Source organism: Ictidomys tridecemlineatus, chromosome 9, assembly GCF_052094955.1.
Source record: "Ictidomys tridecemlineatus isolate mIctTri1 chromosome 9, mIctTri1.hap1, whole genome shotgun sequence".
In the NCBI taxonomy this organism is placed as follows: Eukaryota; Metazoa; Chordata; class Mammalia; order Rodentia; family Sciuridae; genus Ictidomys; species Ictidomys tridecemlineatus.
In genome coordinates this window covers 55,283,095-55,299,135 of record NC_135485.1, presented here as the reverse complement: position 1 = coordinate 55,299,135, position 16,041 = coordinate 55,283,095, and positions in this window count along the sequence as shown.

Below are 16,041 nucleotides of genomic sequence, written 5' to 3'. Positions count from 1 at the left end.
TGTCAAGTTCTGACCAAGAAAAGTGTTACGTGACTTCAGAGCACATCTGTGCAGAGTTGATTACTACAGTTGGTATTTATTAACTTTTCTCCTAAAAAATAAAAAGAAAAGAAAATCAAATATTCAAGTAATCAATGAAAACTCTATGTATGTTCAAGTAAAACTGTATTAACTGCCCCCTAATAATGGTTTTGAAGGGTGGGAGGGCTTACATAGCCATACTTCTTAATCCTTGCTGTTTTGATACCCAAATCTAAATACATAATTTTGCTCATAGTTGCTCTTTTACTAAAAGATAATTTATACCTATAGAATTGTATTTTGAAACACTCATTTTACACAACAATTTTATATTTATTTAAACTAATATTTTCAATAAAGCACTATTGTCTAGGTATTTATAAACATACACAAACACACACACACACACACACACACACACACACACAATTATCATCTTTGGCTTGTCCCTTCTCTTACTTTCCCCCAAAACTCCCTTGGTAAAGGGTTCCTGGTTTTTTGTTTGTTTGTTTTTGCCTTTTTCTTAGTTTAGATTGAGCCTCTGGAATTTTTGTCTATTTCCACTCAGATTTACTAACCATTTACTTTAAATTTCTTGATTATTTTACTCTGTAGTTTCATTCAGTTCAGAATAATTTCTAGCTTCAGGCTTATACAGGTAGATTTATGTATATCTCTATACTATATGGATCAAGTTGAATCAAATTATCCCTAAGGATCCTTCTACCTTGAATACTTCAGGATTCCATGTTTCCCATGTGATGGTTTTATTAAATGAGACAAGGTCCTAAATGATGGGAAAAAATGTAACAAGTTAGGAAACTGGGGCTCAAGTTAGAGAGCTTGTCCATTCCTAAACTAAACAGTTGCTTTGCAGGCATTACTTTCTAAACAGATCAACTTAACAGTTTTAAGAAAGGAAATATGCAAACTTTCTAAACTGTATTAATAAAATGAGAGTTTCCCATACTTTTCTATCAAACTTTTCTGAAAGAAAAATATAGCTACTGCCTCTAATCTGTGCGTATCGATTTTTTCAAAAATTAGCAGCAAATAGAATAAACATAGAAACAAATTAATATTAGTGACTCCATTCATAATGATAGCTAAGATAGAAATCAAGCAGAAATGAATGCACTGTTGAGAGTTTATTCACATTCCATATTTTGTCCAAATACAAATCAAGAGCTTACTAACTAAAAGAGGTTTAAAGTTACAAAAATAAACTTTCATAATTTGTACTAAGATTGTATAGCTACAATGTTCCGTTCCTTAAATTTTAGTGGATCAGATTCAGAATATTTTCACTACAGGGTAAAAAAATTTTTCTCCTCAGTATCTTCTAAAGTTTAACAAATTGTCAGTGTTTTGTGATCTTCCAGTGGTTTTAGCTAAATCTTTCCCAACCTGCTCCCTGGCTGAAGCTGGGAATTTAAGTCCTGGAATTCTTGTATCTTTTCAAGTCTCTCCATATGGGATAACATTGAAAAATAAATTATCTGATCTAAAAAAAAAAACTTGAAACATTTAAAAAATAGATCTAGGACTGGGATTATAGCTCAGTGGTAGAGTGCTTGCCTACATGTATGAGGCACTGGGTTTGATCCTGAGCACCATGTAAAAATAAATAAAATAAAAGTGTCCATATACAACTACGAATTTTTTTTTAAAAAAATAGATCAAATAAATAATTGGTCTAATTTCTGCTCTAGCTTAATTATAGTAAAACTACTTAATATAAATGTTTTAAAGTGATTTTTAAATATGATTATAGGATGTATAAGTTTTAAATTATTCAAATTAGTTTTTAATTATATAGACATTGAATAGAAAATTTTCTCTTATTAGAATAATGTATATGGGTTTAAAGGTATTTTCTAAAAATAGTCCACTTAATACACTGTGACAAGAACATACTCAAATAGAATAAAGAACTAATTTCAGTAACATGGGCTATTGATAATGGTAATGTCCTTTCAAAATGCTTCTGATTTATAGTTGTGACATGGAAAGTATATTTAGCATTAACAGCTTCAATAAGTAGTTGAAATACATATAATTACTATTTCAATGTAATTTCAATTTTTATTTGCACAATTGATGTTTTCATGCATTAAAATTATATGTTAGCCTTTATGCATTTAATGTCTTAAAAGCAAGTGATGGTATTGATTAGTCCAAACTTCTTTTTGCAGCTATATAGAATATTGGGGCAGGGTGGGAGCACATCAGGAATGATGGTATCTGAAGCAAACAATGCCCTGGCATCACAGCAAACACTTTGTTTAGATTATTGCCTTAAAGATAATTTAACAAAATTTGACTCATATAGCATGGAGATATATACAAATCTACATGTTCAAGTCTGCATCTAGAAACTGACATTGAACTGAATTTATCTACAGAGTAAATAATTGAGAAATGTGAAGTAAACGGTTAGGTAACTATTTATTTAAGAACCACAGTGTTCTTGTTGACAGGGCAGAAGGCACTAAATAACGTTCCATGCTTTCAGTGGTGTCTCTTATTCAGGTTTAAAATTTATTGAGTGTCCCCTATATGCCAAGCCTTATTAGACTTTGAGGATACAAAAGATTAATAAGGCATATTCCCTGACTTTAAGGAGCACAAGTTCAACAAACATTGGAAGATAATTATAGTGCAACATTATAAGTTACTATACATGTAGAATACAAGTTAGGACTTGGAGAAAGGCAATCTTGTCCATAAATCATATCTGTGGGCTTTAACCTCTTCAGCTACTTATGCAATTAAACAGAATGTTGAATTTCAAATTTGTCAATGAGTTCATTTTTACTTGTGAAAGAATTTTGCAGGCAGAAATGGTGAGTCAGCAGAGTACTGAGGGAGGTAAGGAGGATCAAGATGTGCAATTTCTGTATGTTTGATAAAAGATTAAAGCAAACTGGAAAGATGGCAGATTAACTGGAAGAGGCAGTTCTCACAACTTTGGGACTCAAATAGCAAGGAAATCACATCTCCAAGAAATGAAAAAGGAGGGAGAAAAAGCCACTGTGCTTATACTCAATGTGGGAGAGAAAGCCTTGAACCTTGGAAAAGTTGGTGAACACTAGACAAGGATATGGAACTGAATTGGAGCTGAGCTCCAGGTGAGAGCTGGGTGGGGAAAAAAAGAAAACAGAAAAATACAAGGTTTGAAAAGATCTATAAGTCCTGAAGTATCTTGATGTGGGGAACCCCAGAATCAGAGAGGCAGACCACTCTGGGCAGACCCAGAGGCTATTTGGCCAAATAAACTGGTAAGCAAAAGGTATGGTCAGCCAGCTCTGCACAGGGTGCATAGACTTAAACATCTCCATGTGAAAGCATGGGATCCTGGAATTCCAAGCTAAAACCATCCCATGAATCCAGCAGCCCAAACTGCAAGATCTAAAGTGAGCCTAGAAATCAGGAGTCTCTGTCATAAGAAATCCTATTGCCTGAGGGCATTAGAGATGAGAGAGGCCAGAGAAAGTCTGTGTTCCCCTCCTCCACTCTATTGAATCCACAGGGAGAAAGACCAGCAGATGGGAGAAACTGAATGGGGCTGAATGACTGAGTTCAGTCCTCAAATCCTCCCCTCAACCCTTGAAATTCAAAAAACAAAAAGAGTATGGGAGGCGGGGGACTTTCATTGACTATTCTGCTCATTTGTTTTTGCTTTTGGTACATTTTGATTTATTTTTGAATGTATTATGATTGACAAATGAAGGACGTATGTGTGTTTGTATACATATATATTTGTTTCTGTTGTTTTTCTTCAGCCTTTAGCTTTTTTTAAAAAAAATTTCACACTCTTTTTTTTAAGTTTCTTATTTTTCAGTTTTTATTTTTTTTTAATTTGGTAAGATTAGGTCATGAATTAGTATCTGTTGGATTGAATTCCTATTGACTCCTTCACAACTCTGTTTTCCTTTATTTATACTTCTCTCTTTTTAACAGCCAAACTGTACTGCTCTTTCTCTCACTCTACCTTTAACTCTATTACATCTATTTTTTTTCTTTACTTTTTTTTGTTTGTTAGTTTATTCTTACCTCTTAATAATACTTCCTGTGGCTTCTACATAGACCCTAATCACCTTTTGAATCTTAAAAATATTTTCTACTGCCCCATATTACCTTCTTTTTCTCTTAAATAACTCTATCTTTAACTGGATACATATACATACTCATATATTCATTTTTTTTCCCTTTCTACCATTTTATTAGAATGCAATTCTTTTTCATGGATCAATATTTCAAAGACTATCATGTTTTATTAGAATATATTGATTTTGTTTTTGTAAACTGTTATTTCTATTTTGTATATTTTATTTTTTCTTTTATCTTTCTTTTAATTTTTTTTAAAAATATTTTTAATTTTATTTTAATTTTCTCTCATTTATCAATTTCCTTTTACTCTCTTTCTTCCTTTTCCTCCACTAACAGCCAACCTCTAATGTTCTCTCTTTCACTCATTATTTAATTTTTTACCTCTATTTTTGTTCTCCCTCCTTCATAATCATCATATCCTACATCACTTCTATTATTTCGCTGGATATCACAAGACATTGTAAACCCTTATGTAAACTTATTGATTTCACCATGGGCAATAACTAATCATATCATTTCTCAATATTGTAACAACTGGCATTGTAGATTTCATTACAAGAGGCACTTGGTTTAATCCTGTAATTGTTTGGATAAATTGTTGTTACTATTTATCTCCCATTAAACTGTGAAATACTGGAAACCTTCAGGGACATTCTAAAGTCCACAAGGTAGAAACTCTACTGCCTCAAAATCAACTGTTAGATGGCTAGACATTAAAATAACATGAAACAGGAAGGGAACCAATTGCCTGAAACAAAAAAATACATTAAAAATAGAACCCATCAACATCATAGTGGAGGAAATGTCAGAGAAGGAATTCAGAGTTAAATTGATATGTGAGGTGAAGGCTGATGTAAGGGAATAATTATAAGTAACAAAAGATTGTGTCAATAAAGAAATGGAGATTCTGAAACAAACAAGAATTGAGGAAATGAAGGAATCAATAAATCAAATAAAAGATTCATTAGAAAGTATCACCAGCAGACTAGACCAACTAGAAGACATAGGCTCAGGCAGTAAAGACAAAATATATAATCTTGAAAATAAAGTTGGGCATGCAAAAAAAATACACACACACACACACACACACACACACACACACACACACATACACCCATGAACAGAACTTCCAGGAAATATGAGATAACATGAAAACACCAAAGTTAAGATTTATCAGAATAAATAAAGGCTCAGAGATACAATCCAAAGGAATGCACAATCTTTTCAATGAAATAATGTCTGAAAATTTCCAAAACTTTAAGAATGAACTGGACAATCAAATATAGGAAGCATACAGGACCCCAAATATACACAATGACAACAGACCCACACCGAGGCACATTATTATGAGGATGACTAACATACAGATTAAGGGTAGAATTCTCAAGGCTGACAAAGAAAAAAAAAATCAGGTAATGTTTTAAGGGAAACCAATTTGGGTCTCAGCTGAATTGTCAATCCAGACCCTTAAAGCTAGGAGGTTTGGAATAAAATACACCAAACACTAAAAGAAAATGAATGCCAGCAAAGAATACTATACTCTGCAAAACTAAGCTTCAGATTTAACAAAGAAATAAAAACCTTTCATGATAAACAAATTCACAATCAAAAAGCCTACACTACAAAAGATTCTCAACCAAATATTTTATGAAGAAAAAATAAAAAATTAAAATGAGATGCAGCAAAGGGGAAAACTACACAAGAAGTATACACAATCAGAAAAGAAACTTATTAAAAACCAGAAAGAATTCAAAATGACAGGCAATGAGAATAATTTCTTTTTTTTCCCTCTATAAAAATCTTTTAATGACTGCTGTTTTTGTTAGTTATATTCATTTTTTTATTAGGACATTATAGTTATACATAGTAGCTGGGCTCATCCTGACAAAATCATATATGCATAGAATCTGAACCACTTCATTTCAGTCTTCTCCCTCCCCTGCTTCACTCATCAATTCGATCCTCCCTGCGCTCATCCATGTATTCATCCTTGATTGGTGCTTCCCACACACACCTATAGGTGAAGTTCCCTGTGGTATATTTATATGTGCACATAGTGTGACTTTGTTAACTTTATTCTGCATTTTCTCCCCTTTCCCATCCCTCTTCCCTCCCTCTCAGTCTCCTTCTATTTCACTCATTTTCCCTGTGTCTTTATAACATCTGATCCCTTTCCCCTGCTTTTCCTTATTTTGCTCTAGCTTCCATTGTGAGAGACCTTTGCTTTTCTCAGTCTGGCTTATTTAACTTAGCATGATGTTTTCCAATACATGGCTTTTTATCATCCTCCTGGACACAATTTCTTTCTTGGAAGAAAGTGCCAGTGTCCCTTAATAGTAATTATGTGGGCTAGCAAGGACTAGCTTTCCATTAATAAACTAGCTTTCCATTCATGTCACTGATCCTCAGTTGCTGTCTTGGATGTACAAAAACTGCCTTTTTTTATTAGTTGCTCAAGACAATACAATAATCTTGACATATCATATATTTGATTCAAAGGGGGTATGAATTCTTATTTTTCCACTTGTCAGATTTCTTAATAATAACTTTGAATGTATATGGCCTAGACTCATCATTCAAAAACCATAGACTGGCAGATTGGATTAAAAAACAGGACAATCAGAACCAAGAATATGATGTCTCCAAGAGACTCCCCTTATAGGCAAAGATATCCACATACTGAAGGTTATAGTGTAGCAAAAAAATGTATCATTCATATGGACATAACAAGCAAGTAGGGGTTTCTAATATTCTTATATCTGATAAAGTGGACTTCAAGTCAAAATTAATCAGAAGGAATAAAGAAAGCTATTTCACACTACCTAAGGTAACTATACTTCAACAAGACATAACAATCTTAAACATTTATGCCCCAAACCAATGGAGTAACCTATGTACATAAAACATAATTTCAAGAATAATTTCAAAAATCAAATCGATCACAACACAATAATACTGGATGACTTTGACATGCCTCTTTCACCAATGGATGGATCTTCAAATCAAAAACTAAAGAAAGAAGCCATACAGCTAAAAAAATATATTAATTTAAACTTAACAGACATGTATAGAATATTTTATCCATCAACATTCAATACACTTCTTTTCAGCAGCACATGGAACATTCTCTAAAATAGACCACATCTGAGTTCCACAAAGCAACTCTTAGAAAATACAAAAAAAAAAAAAAAATAGAGACAATACCTTGCATTCTATCAGATCATAATGGAATGAAATTAGAAATTAATGATAAAATTAAAAATAGAAGCTATTCTAATTCATGGAGATGAAATAATACACTATTGAATGAATAATTGATAGCTGAGGAAATCAGGGATGAAATTTTAAAAATACTTAGAATTAAATGAGAATAGCAATACAACATATCAAAATCCATGGGACACTATGAAGGCAGTTCTAAAAGGACATTTCAGTGCATTGATTTCATTCATTAAAAGAAAATAAATAACCTAATTTCACATTACAAAGCCCTAGAAAAAGAAGAACAAACGAGCACCAAAAGCAATAGAAGACAGAAAACAATAAAAATCAGAGCCAAATTTAATTAAAGTGAAACAAAGAAACTAAAAATTCAAAAAATCAAGGAAACAAAAAGTTTGTTCTTTGAAAAGATAAACATTGATAAACCCTTAGCCAATCTAACAAATAAAAAGAGAAAAAACTAAATAAATAAAATTCATGATGAGAAATGAAATATCACCACGACATGAAGATGATAATCAGAAGCTACTTTAAAAATCTATATTCCATTAAAATGGAAAATCCTGAGGACATTGACAAATTTCTAGAGTCATATGAAATATCCAAACTGAATCCAGGGGACTTAGAAATTTTAAGCAATCAAGTTGAAGATGCCATCAGAATGCTACCAACAAAGAAAAGCCCAGGACCAGATGGTTCTCAGCTGAGTTCTACAGGACCTTCAAATGAGAGCTTACACCAACAATTCTCAAATTATTCTATGAAGTAGAAAAGGAGGGAACCCTTCCAAACTCATTCTATGAAGCTAGTATCACACTGATACAAAAGCCAGACAAAGACACATCAAGGAAAGAAAACATCAGACCAATATCCCTGAAGAACATTGATACAAAAATTCTCAATAAAATACTGGCAAATTACATACACAAACAAATTTAAAACATAGTGCACCATGATCAATTGGGGTTCATTCCAGGGATGCAAGGTTGGTTCCACACACAGAAATCAATAAAAGCAGTTCACCACATCAATAGACTTAAAGACAAGAATCACATGATTATCTCAATAGATGCAAAAAAAGCATCTGACAAAGTTCAGCATCCATCCATTCATGCTCAAAACACTAGAAAAACTAGGGATAGTAAGAACATACCTCAACATTGTAAAACTTATCTATGCTAAACCCAAAGTCAATATCATTCTAAATAGAGAAAAAAGGAAAGAATTCCCTCTCCAACACTGGAACAAGACAGGAATGCCCTCTTTCACCATTCCTATTCAACACAGTTCTCCAAACCCTAGCCAGAGCAATCAGACACAACAAAAAAAGTAAAAGGATAGGAACAGGAAAACAAGAGCTCAAACTACCCCTGTTTACTAACAACACGATTCTACATTTAGAAAACCCAAAAAACACCACTAGCAAGCTTCTAGAACTCATAAACAAATTCAGCAAAGTAGCAGGATATAAAATTAACACCAATTAGTTAATTGCATTTCTGTACACCAAGGATATATCAGCTGAAAGAGAAATTAGGAAAACTCTCTCATTCACAATAGCCTCAAAGAAAATAAAATATTTTGGAATCTAAAAAAAGAGGTGGAAAACCTCTATAATGAAAACTACAGGACACTAAAGAAAGAAATTGAAAAAGACTTCAGATTGGAAAGATCTCTCATGTTCCTGGATAGGCAAAATTAATATTATCAAAATGGCCATACTACCAAAAGTGCTTATACAGATTCAATGCAATTCCTATAAAGAATCCAGAGATGCTCTTTACATAAATAGAAAAAGCAATCATGAAATTTATTCAGAAAAATTAAAGACCCAGAATAGCCAAAACAATCTTTACCACAAAAAAGTGATGTAGGAAACATCCTAATACCACACTTCAAATTATACTACAGAGCTATAGTAACAAAAATGGCATGGTATTAGCACCAAAATAGACATGCAGACCAATAGAACAGAGTAGAAGACACACAAATACATCCACATAAATACAGTGACTTCACCCTAGACAAGGTGCCATAAATATACATTGGAGAAAAGATAGACACTTCTACAAATGGTGCTGGAAATCTATATGTAATAGAATGAAAATGAACCCCTGTATCTCTCACTGCACAAAATTCAACTATGGATCAAGGACCTCGACATTAGATCAGAGACTCTTCACTTTCTAGAAGGAAAAGTAATCCCAACTCTCCAACATGTCAGTTTGGCAACTGAATTCCTCAACAAGACCAAAGCACAAGAACTGAAATCAAGACTCAATAAATGGGATGGTATCAAACTAAAAATCTTCTTCTCAGCAAAGGAAGAATCAAAAACGTGAACAGAGATTCTACAGAATGTGAGAAAATCTTTACCACCAGTACCTCAGATAAGTAAGGCATGAATTTCCAGGATATTCAAAGAACTCAAAAAACTTAACACCAGAGGAATAAATAACCCAATTAACAAATGTGTGAAGGAACTAAACAAATACTTCACAGAAGAATAAAAATGAATGGTCAACAAACACATGAAAAAAATTACAACATCTCAAACAATTAGAGAAGTGCAAATTAAAACTATACTGAGATTCTATCTCACTCCAGTCAGAATGGCAATTATAAAGAATGCAAGTAACAATAAATGTTGGCAAAGATGTGGGGGAAAAGACATAGTGATGCATTGTTGATGGGACTGAAATTTGGTTGCAACCACTATGGAAAGCAATATGGAGATTCCTTAGAAAATTTGGAATGGAACCACCATTAGACCCAGTTATCCCACTCCTCAGTCTTTATGAAAGGGCTTAAAAACAGCATACTACCATGACTCAGCCACATCAATGTTTATAGCAGCTCAACAACACAATAGCCAAGCTGTTGAATGAAATACTGACACTTACCAGTAAATGGATGCAATTGGAGAATATCATGCTAAGTGAAATAAGCCAATCCCAAAAAAACTAAAGGCCAAATGTTCTCTCTGATTTATGGATACTAACTGAAAACTAGGAGGGGAATAATAGAAATCCACTAGATTAGACAAAGGGAAACAAAGGGATGAGAGGAGGGAAGAGAAAAGGAACGACAGTAGAATTAATCAGTCATAACTTTTCCAGCCTTTTACTTGAATACATGACCAGAGAAAATTTGCATCATTTACAATCACAATATTGGTATTCTAAATAGAATAAGTTATATCCTATGTATGGATAATTTGATTAAATACATCCTATGGTCATGTAGAGCTAAAAAGAACAAATAAAAAAGCAAACGGCTCCAACTTAGAACATGATGGAACATCCTGCAGGAATGTTAAGAAAGAAAGAAAAGCAGTCTAGCAAGCAGAAAAGTAAAACAGAATTTGTAATTATTTGGGTTTCCAGGCAAAGCTAAGTAAGAGGATGTGGTAATTTTAATATTATAAGACCCACCACCACCACAGAATAATATCCTCATAGAAAACTGCAAAAGTTCCATGGGGATATAGATTATCTAATATGACTGAAAGTCTGTAGATGACTATTTAAGGATGAAACAGTTTTCCTATTTCAAGCAGTATTTTCTTTCTTTTTTGTGGGGGAGGGGTTACAAGGATTGAACTCAGAAACATTCAACCACTGAGTCACATCCCCAGTACTATTTTATATTTTATATTTTATTTAGAGACAGCATCTCATTGAGTTGCTTAGAGCCTCGATTTTGCTGAGGCTGGCTTTGAACTCGCAATCCTCTTGCCTCAGCACCCCCCATCCCCGACCAGCCACTGGGATTACAGGTGTGCCCGACAAGGCCAGGCAAGCATTTTCTTTATCAATAGCATACATCTGGGAATCTGAAAGGGCCATTGTGAAGATGTGTTTCTGAGCTGAGTATATTTTAAATGCACATGAATAATGAGAGGGAAAAAAAATAGCTTTCCAGGTAGAAGGAATGACATGTGCAAATACTTGTGGGGAAAAAAATTAAAATTAAAAAAAAAATTTAAAAAACAGCATGAAAGAAACCGAGGACACTACACCAAGTTGGAGGGAAGTATAGTGTGAGTGCAACAAGAGTAGGAGGTGGCTTTGTATGTCCTCATAGCTACAGTAAGTATCTGGTTTTTATTCGAAATTCATGATAAGACATGGAATGAATTTATAAGCTCAATGATACAATCTGACTTATGCTTCAGAAAGGTTATTCTGATTGCCATGTGGGGAAGAACTCAAAGAGGGCAAGAGTATATATAGGAAGACTAATCAGGAAACTAAAGCAACAATCCGAGAAACAGAGAATGACATCTTGAATTGCATCAATGATGGAGAAATGGAGAGAAGAAAAAGTATTAGAGAGATTGAGGAGGAGTACTGGCTTTTCACCTAAGCAAGAGAATCCCCTTTCTGAAAGTTAATGCTTAGAAGAAGACCTCCCATGACCTTCTCCATCTCAATTCTGCCCCATGGTGCAAAAAATTTACAAAACCAAGGCTATGTGAGCACCAAAGTCTGCCTTCCTCCTCTTCTAGACCATGATTGGGCACACTGACTCTGGGTTTCCCTATCCAAATAGCCACAAATCTCTTCTAGAGCCTGAGAGGGCTTCTGACATGCACAAATCCTACCATGAGCAAAGAATATCACTGATGTGTTTACCATGGGGCCAGAGGAGTGGCCAAGAGGCAGCTATTCACAGGGGCAAGGGTGGAGCTGGGAAAGGAGGAGTGAAGTTTTCACACAATACATGAGGGAACCAAGGATGGGCTGAGCACAGATGTAGGCCAGGGCGGGAGCCTGATTGTCCCCAGTACAAAACTCCAAGTGTGACGATTTAGACCTTTTGCTTTGTATAATGCAATAATTTTAATACAACAAAATGGTCTAGCAAGTGTCAGTCTTCCTATAGAAAAATCTTTGGTAGGATTGGACATGTTGAGTTTTAGGCATTTTTTATTTTTTTAAGAAGTGATATCAAGTAAGTATTATAGATAGAAGGATCTAGAGGTAAGCCTAACCTTGAAACATTATTTGTGAATGTTCGAGAAGGGCAAGATTGAAACAGCCGAGAGAAAGGAAAGTGAAACAGAGAGAACCCCATGATAAAGTCTTGAGAAAAATCAAGGAATCAACAACAGGTGGCCCACAGAAGTGAGGAGGAGTGGTAGGTCAAGGTAGTGTTTATATTAAGGAGCACAGGGAAAAGAATGCTTGAGAAGGAATAGTTCAAGAATTACAAATATTACCAGCAAGGATTACAGATGAGAACTGAAAAACCATCTGTTGCATGAAGGTGACTGAGATCCCTAATACAGCTACTTTGGTTAGGATGATAAGACCAAAATCCAGACTGCAGTGGATATAGAAAGGACTGAAATATGAAAGATAAGAAACCGGCTTAGATAACTTTCCCAAAAAATCTGAATGTGAAGTGGACAGGTGTTGAGAGTTGAGGGTAAATGAAAGGTTTTGCTTGAGAGCATACAGAAATCCAAAAGAAGGTTCTACTGAGATTCAGGTATTAAACATAGAAAATAGAAGAGATAGTGGATGAATTCTTGAAAGGAGAAGCTCAAAAGTACAAATGAAGCTAAGCAGAGGAGCAATCTACCTAGCAAAACTGAAGGGAAGCAGGATTGAATAGATGTAGATACAGTTAGATTTGTTCACTTAGAATCAAAATCCATCTGTAACTTCTACAGTGTTTTGTCTTTAAAGTAGGGGCACCTAAGAATGAAGAGCCTGGAGTTGAATACTACAGGGAAATGGAGAAGCATGAGGCAGTCATAGTGAATGAGAGAGAGTCCTGAGTGGAGAGATTGATTGCCTTGGGCTATGTTGAAAAGTAAGAAAAATCTATAACCCTAACCCTTACCTCAAAGGCCTGTCTTGGTCTCCCTCACCCCCAGGACATATCTCTTAGGGGCACCCAGTCCTGTACTATTACCCAGCCTGTCATTCCCATATGCCTTTTCTCTAATGCATACCACATGACAGAAATTCCCATTTCTTAACTTGCTGGCAAAATCAGACAAGGTGATGAAGAGCAACAATTTATTAAACAAGCTTCACAAAATCTGACTGTCTCTCCCTACCTCAAAACCACATATATTCATGATTTTCTATTTCCACTCCCAAACTACACCTAACCTTCCTAGAAGTAGAGGAATTTTAGAAAGGGCTGCTACAGTCTCTGTGAGCTCCTAATGGAGGGTATCTCAGTGAGGTGACAAAGTGGAGAGAAGAAACTAAAGCAGTAGTTCTGTGCTGCTTCAGATCCTATCACACAGGTCCTAGCCCACTGGGACAGAGGTTAACTGACTCTTGTAAATAGCCATTACAGCCTGAACTTTGATGCGCAAACTTTGATTCCAAAGTTTGTTTGTTTGGCTGTCAGGAATTCCTTCCTCTCTGTCTCTCATTGAGGTTGATAGATTAATGTTCTCTTACAAGTGAAATGCTTCATTTTCTGTCCTACATCCCCAGCATAAAGTCCTTGAAAGCACAATCCATGTCTCATGCTCACTATATCTAACAGTCTAGGACATATCTTGAATCAAGAGCTATCTAAAAATTTCACTGGTTGTTAATTTAATTTGACTGATAAAGAGACAACCTCACCCATGTGGCAAGTGGCCTGAGCAACTTGATGCATCCTCCCACACTTGTCTTTTTCCACAAGAATGCCATGAATATTAGCATAGTTAGACAAAATGGAGGTAAACAGGTTAGCAGAAGCTGTCTTGTTTTCACCATGGCCAACTGAAGAGGCTAAAACACTCTAGCATTAGATATACTGGGGTCTCTTTAAACAGGTTTATCATCTATCCCATTGGCCCAGTAGATACATTCATTGCAAAGAATATGGGTCAATACTTATTTACAATGAGCCTTTAAGACAGACACTTCTTTGCCCTCCCCACCCAAATCTAAGTCCCAACCTAATGGTAATTCCCACTTACATTCTTTTGTATTCTGTTACCTTAGTAAGTAAAAGGGACTCTCAAGAAAGTCAAACATGAAAATCTTTCCAGTAACTCAACCATCCTGCAAAACAAGGGCCTTTGTTGTAGAGAAACTTGTTCATAGCCAGCCACTCACCATGGTTCTTGATGGTTCTTGAAAGTCAAATTGAAATGTCAGCCACAACAACCTAATCCCTCCTTATAGAGGTTACTCTTTGGCTCATTCTCATTATGGCTTAAAATGGAGAATAATCCTGGGAAATATCAAATATAAAATGTGTTTGCAAGAAAAGGAAGGGCAGATATTGGTGGCATTCTTTCACTCTAAAGAACAAATCTGGTTTGTTAAGATGTTAACATAGATCCCCTTCTTGTTAAACCAAACAAATGTAATAAGTGAGATATATATATATATATATATATATATATATATATATATATAGTGAGGGGAATGTGTTTCTCTTCAGAAGCAGGCATGATCTCACTCATATGTGGAATCTAAAAAAATGGTCTCATAGAAGTTGAGAGTAGAATGGTGGTTATAAGGGGATGGAGAGTGTAGAGGGAAGTGAGGGGTGGGGAGAGATTGATCAATGTGTACTAAGTTGCAGTTAGATAGGAGCAAGAAGCGCCGGTGTGCTATGGCATAACAGGATGACCTCAAATAACAATAATTTTCTGGGCATTTTAAAAAGTCAAAAGAGAAAATTTAAAAGTATTCACCTCAAAGAAATGATAAATGTTTGAGGATATGTTTGTGTGTGTGTGTGTGTGTGTTTAACCAGATTTAAACATTACACCATATATACCTGTATCACTACATTATAGAATATTCCATTAATAAGCTAACTTTTATTTTTATTTATCAGTTAAAAATAAATTTATTTTGAATTTTTATAAGTGTCTATGACCATTTCAAATTTCAGATATTCTCACAACAGATTCTAGATGGAACCCACTATTTCATACTAATTTACTATTTTCAGTAAAATAGTACATATGTGATATACATGCACTCCACTGCACATTTGTATCTCTTTCCTATTTATTCACCAAATTTATTTGAATATTTGTCTAGTGTATGCTATATTTTCCACTATTTCAAGTGTCTGTTCTAAATACCATATGAGATATTATTATGTATTTTTTAAAAGCACAGACTTGGAAATAGACTCTCAAATTCAAATATCAACTCTACTACTTACTACTTGTATGTAATTGGATATGTCACTTCAACACTGTGCACCTTGATTTCCTCTCCTGATAATTAGGGATAATATTAATTAATAGGGAGCAATAAGGGCTAAATTAGTTAATACATATCAATATAAACAATGTCTGGCACAAGCTGACAATCAGGAAATTTTAACAAACTTTATCATTAGTACTGTGAGAGAAAGAAGACTAGGACCAGCAGAGGGTCTTGCTTCAGAAATGTTCAAATGAAATTGCACTTGTAGCCTGGCACATTTCTGTAATTTCAGTGGCTCGGGAGGCTAAGGCAGAGGATCATGAGTTCATAGCCAGCCTCAGCAATTTAGCAAGGACCTAAACAATGTAGCAATAAATAAAATATTTTAAAAGGGACTGGGTTGTCATTAAGTAGTTATGTGCCTCTGAGTTCAATTCCTGATATTTAAAAAAAATGGAGTTGTAGATATGCACACAAAAGCACTTAAGTAACAAGGCAGATCGCCTTATAGGTACTCTAAGATTATCCACACAGGATGGGAGAAACTTCT